This window comes from Castanea sativa, chromosome 3 (assembly GCF_040712315.1).
Source record: "Castanea sativa cultivar Marrone di Chiusa Pesio chromosome 3, ASM4071231v1".
In the NCBI taxonomy this organism is placed as follows: domain Eukaryota; kingdom Viridiplantae; phylum Streptophyta; class Magnoliopsida; order Fagales; family Fagaceae; genus Castanea; species Castanea sativa.
Window position 1 is genome coordinate 54,554,697 of NC_134015.1, and position 6,000 is coordinate 54,560,696.

The window sequence follows — 6,000 nt, forward strand, 5'->3', positions numbered from 1 at the left end:
ATTTTCATCTAGAAAAGAAAAGAGAAAAAGAAAAAGGGAGACCACAATGGCCAACAACAAATCGTAAAAGTCAATTGTATCAGATCAATCTTCACATTTTCTTGGGTTGCGGTCAAGAGTTTGATCACTGGAATCAAAATCCAATGATTGATCTTCAAAGTGTTGCCATCTCAGTGCCAAACATTCAGTTGGTCTGCTGCATTGATAAACAATTTCTCAGGATTCAAAGGTGAAAAATTTAGATACTTAAGTATTAACTATTAATTAATGAACAAACTAGAAGATAAATATATATATATATACATGGATGTCTTTTAAGTCTTTGAATATGTTGTTATTACAGAAAGATCCTAGTCAGTTGACAGGCCACATGTTAGTAAACAGTTAAAGAGTAAGACACGTAACAGTCAGCTTAGAGTGAAAAACAGAAGAAGTTCATTGATCAAAACTGTTACTATCACCATTTTCTCAATAAATATTAATTGAAAGATCATTGTATGGATCAAAACAAGTGGTGGGTCCAAATTCACTAGGGGAGGTTCTTCCTGAACAAGCATCTGCTTCTTCTGTCATGAGAAATATTATTCCTTAGTGGCAAGCTCATAGTTCACATTCAAAGGAAGGAATATAATTATTGACAAGTTTTAATGGTATGTGGCCCGAATGTTTGAAAAACAAGAAAAGAAGGGAAGAGTTATTGAAGTACCTTTCTCTTTAACCAGCTGCTGTACTTGGAGCTACTTTCTTACTTTAATATATTCCGTAACAAGTAAAGGAGATTCTAGGATGATGCCAAATGACCCCCTGGTATTTTTTAGATCAGTAGGAGAAGGTCCGGTGAATCAAAAGTCATTTAAACAAAGGTGCTTCATGATCAATTATTATTCTTTAAAGGGTCCCATTAGATGAGAGATCTCACACATCTAAAAGCATGGAAAGAAGATGAGAAGAATATGGCCTCAGGAATCAGGAAAAGAGAAACAAAAGGAACATGTCACTATCTCACCGAAGAATAATTGGAATTAAATTGATCAAATTTTTATGTCAAGAAACACACTTACTTACTCAAAGCTGATGTCACCAATATGTCAGCAATAAATTTTATTTATATTTATTAACTTATTAATGGTAATATGCAATTTTTCTACCGCAACTTTGACGTGATAAACTATGATCTTTTTTACATGGACTCATTACTTTTTCTTTATACTTCGCAGTAAGTCACATCAAGATTGTGGCACAAAAGTTGTATTCACAAATTTTCTCATAAGCATATAATTAACTCTCTCTCTTCTTTCTTTATGGTGGTTTGAATATTTTTGTGAAATTTTTGGAGCCTATAGCAGAATTGTATAGTAAGTGATCTTGGACTTCATGAAAGGAAAAGAATAAGCATGATTGCATTCAAATGACCGTTTACAAATATTTTTGTCGCACATAAATGTTTGCAGTGGGAGTAGAATATAGAAAGTAAAAACAAACTAAATGCAGTCATCAGTATTAACAATAGAAGCATATACACAAAAGGACTCATGTCTACTCAACCTTGGTTATGCCATCATTGTCATCGGGTTCCATTCCAAAGTCTTATAAGGTGGTCATATTTCAATGAATGTTACAACTTTATAGGAGTTTCTTCTTTTATTATTACTGTTATCATTATTATAATTTGGGGGTGGGGGTGGCTTAGGTCTATAGGAAATTCAAATCAAGTGAAAAACTTGAGGAAAAAAAAAAATGTCAATACAATAATAGTAATAATAGAACATTCATAAACGACATTTTATACTCTTTTTTAAATATGAGAAAGAGTTTCATTTTTAAGTGCATTGAGAAGATCAAACTAAAGCTGTTTTCTAGGCAATATTGAACAAAATAATGTTCTTCTATTTTTGTGGAGTTTCCAAAAAAAAAAAAAACTCTGTGAATCATCTCCCATTTGGAGCATAGACACAATAATCATGGTCTAGCTTCAACATAAATGTTCTATTTTCAAATGGTAAACCATTTACTATATTAAGCATATATACACCCAAAAAAAAAAAAATCCAATTTGCTACATTATCCAGAATATACTGAAGCTCAAAAAAAAAAAAGTGTTTAAAACGACCAACTTGCTGCATTAGTTGTAATAAAACTTTTCACCAATATCTACATGTGCAAAATAGGTAACTGATGATGCAAGGTTTAAGGTGTTAAGGTCATCTATGTCTTTACAATATGAGATGTAAGCAAGAATCTAACATATCACATTGCGTATATGTGGTAGAGATGATTGATTTTTCCACCAAGACAGTAAATGTCACTTATCTCATTAAGTGATGTCTGGTTTATAGAATCTTATGAGGCACAACATCTTTGTCTAAGACCCCACAACTTGATTGATGGAGACAAAATAGAATCATGCAGAAATATTCCCTCGAATAATTCAGGCAAGAATTACCCATTCCTGATAAAATGGTACATCCATATCCATAATACTTCTTGGTTGACATGACTCAACCCAAAAGAAAGCATATGGGTTAATTACTTGCATGGAGAAGGCAGCCTGTTGAAGAATAGAGGCAGAAGCAAAGTGTAAGAGGCCTCAAAGCCAATATGGAAAACTTATTACTGTCTATAGTACTATATATGCTTCAATTATAACTTCTAATTACCATGCTTTTTCAAAGTGAAGAGCTATAATAAGTGCTGCAAATAGTTGTGCCGACACACAACTCTTGTAGTTATTAGGAAAATAATTGTTTTTTCCTAGTTTTTTCAACCTGACAAGTGGAGATGACTAAGGCCAACATATACAGAGCTTTGATATTTAATTCAGACATTTAAGACCTTGACATTGCATTTTTCCATAAATACAAAATTTGAAAGTTTGCGTCAGAAAAAAGCGATAATGATTCCTGAAATGATAAGGCTTTTTTTGGTATCAAGAAGAAAGAGGGAATATAGAATTTGAAATTCTGCAGGTACGTGAGTTTGGAATGGTTCTTATCAGAGTACTCCAAACTTACTTTTCTTTCTTCATCTTCTCAGCATCTATAGTAGGAGGATAAGCATAAATAACATTTCCACCGAGAGTATCTTACAAAAAAAAAAAAAAATGTCATCATAGAGTACCAATAAAAGATAAAAAAGATAACATAACCATTAAGCCATAGCCTCCTAGACCTCATTCTTGAAAGTATGTCAGATATATCAAAATCTCAAAGATAAGGAATTTAGGACCTTGATCGGTTGATCCACTTCTCTTCTTAAATTCCTAGGACTGTTTAATACATACATACATACATACATACATATATATATATATATATATTTCATTCTCTGTCTGTTCCCATGTTTGTTTTTATCTTCTGGGATTCCTTTTGTTTAGATTCCACATACTTGTCTTGCACCCATTTGCACTTATTAATGAACTTTTGTTGTTTGTTCTAAGAGAGAGAGAGGGAGTTGTTGAACCTGCATAAGTAATGGAAGGCAAGGCAGCCAGGCAGAGAGTATACAATACTTGTGGCTTTGTATGAGATTATTATGGTTTGAAAATTATAATTTAAGTTATACAGGTCCTACTAGAGGAGGTCGGCCCATATTTCCCTATTTTTTTTTACATTATTAAAGTGGTAGCCCAACTTTGAAATCAAGAGGGCCCATAAGGCCTCATGATTCAACAAAGGCCTGTGGGCCCACTACAGAACCATATAGCATAAAACCGAGCCCCCCCTTCTTTCCTTTTTTCTTTTTTGGCTCATGCTGCATTAAATGTGTAGTGACAGGTTGGAACTTTTGGGAAAGCCTACTGAAAAAGTTTAGTATCACAAAAATTTTCATAACTTCTTCAGGTGACAATATGATTGGTGAAAAGAAAATTGCGGGTCTATGCATAAGTGATGATTAACCGATCAAACTCATACACATATTTAAACAAGCCTTGAAAATGGGAGAGTAAGTACTTTGAAAAATCCTGTGTCGACCCTTTCAGTTGATTGAACAATTCAGTTAGTCATGGGGCTTACCAAAGCCCTTGGTGACCCATCATAAAAGAGGTCAGCGAGGGAATGGAGAGGACCATTACAAAAAAGACTTGAACATCAAGAAATGGAGCAAAACCTTTAGACCTTGCGAGTTGTGACTAGGAATTCATAATGTATTTGTAATATAAATATTAAATAGTCCATTTTGTAATAAAAGTCATATGCAATTTTTAACAATACCATTTTGGTAAATCTAATTTTTATTAGCTTATAAACGAAAAATTATTCTACTATAGTTATTTATTAAATATAACCATACTATATTTGTGAAAAACTAAAAAATTTAGTCATAGTGTTTTACTATAATAGAGTAAAATGGGTAAAACTAAATACCTAATTATCATATGCATAAAATACTATACAAAGTTACAGACACAATAATTTTTAAATTTTTTTAACAATAATTTAATTGGTAAGCTTTACTAGTTCTCCAGTTTTAGAACCAAGACTAACACCATTTTTTTTTCCTACCAATAATAACTTGAACATCTGTGCCTCAGATCTCCCTTCGAGCCCTAGCTTCTCTTTCAAGTGAGTCCTCAATTCTTTTTATTTATTTTTTGTTATTTTTTATTGACATACCACATAGATTGTAGATTTGTGTAGATGAAGTTTTGCTAGTCATCTGAGAGAGAGAGAGAGAGAGAGAGAGAGAGAGAGAGAGAGAGAGAGAGAGAGAGAGAGAGAGAGAGAGAGAGAGAGAGAGAGAGAGAGAGAGAGAGAGAGAGAGAGAGAGAGAGAGAGAGAGAGAGAGAGAGAGAGAGGTTTTTTTGAGAGAAAAAAAAGCAGTTTGCTCCATGATAATTGTTTTTTTATTATCATCAGACTAAGATCCAATTAATTTTTTATGTAAGCAAGTAAGCAGGGATCGAATCTCAAATCTCATTTAACGATAAAAAACTTTACCATTGAGCTAACTGTAACTCACAAAAACAAGTACTTTTAAACCTTAGAAATTTGGAAACATTTCATTTAAATCTTAAAATTTTAAATGCTTCTGTTAATTAAATCTAGTTTTCTAAAATTTTCCTTTAAACCATTTTTATCACAATTTTCCTGTTAACATTGTATCTTATTATTATTATTATTATTATAAGTTGTTAACATTGCTAAACATCACGTAACTAACTGGTTTAAATAAAATTTATTTCAAACTTTGAGATTTAATAATGAAGTTAATTTCAAAATTTGAAATTTGAATAAAATTTATCCAAAACTCTAAGCCTCAATGTTTAAAGTTTAAATAAAATTAGCTAGGTTTAAATGATTTTTTTTTTCGCATATATAAATGAAATGTTTTTGAAAACTTCCAAATTCAAATAAAATATTTTAAAAGTTTAAGATTTAAATGAAACGTACCTTAGGTTACTGTATCAGTGTGTGGCATTTCGAGAATGTGTAGCTATTACTATGCATTTGGATGAGCACTTTGTTGATTTTTCTTATTTGCTAAAAATTGGTTGAACTTTCTTTATTAGGCATAAGTTCTGTTAAAGTTGCTATGACGTTGGATGATAAGTGAAAACATGAAGAAGATAGAACAAACACGTGGTTTACGTGATTCAGTATGCCATGTAAGTTGTATAAAGATGATGAGGATGGGGAAGAGGGTTGAGAAAGAGATTCGGGTCATTTTTTTTTTCTTTCAATAGTTCAAGAGATTCCAATGATTCTTTCTCAAGTCCTAGTCCTAGAACTGAACATGAAATGGAAATCTAGGAAAAATTTGTAAAAAATTGGGAATAAAATGCATAGCAAAAAGGCTTTGAACTTGATCATGCTTTTCTTTGTAAGGAATAAATTGATTGTATATTCTTTTTTATATATTGAAGTTGAGATAAAAATAGATTGCAATGATTCTTTTTAGTAGGCTATTTTTTGAGCTCTTGAGGCTGTAGAGAAACCATGTTAATGAGAGAGTTAAGCCAGGCTTGACTTGAGCTTTAGCAGAACACAAATATGGTAATGA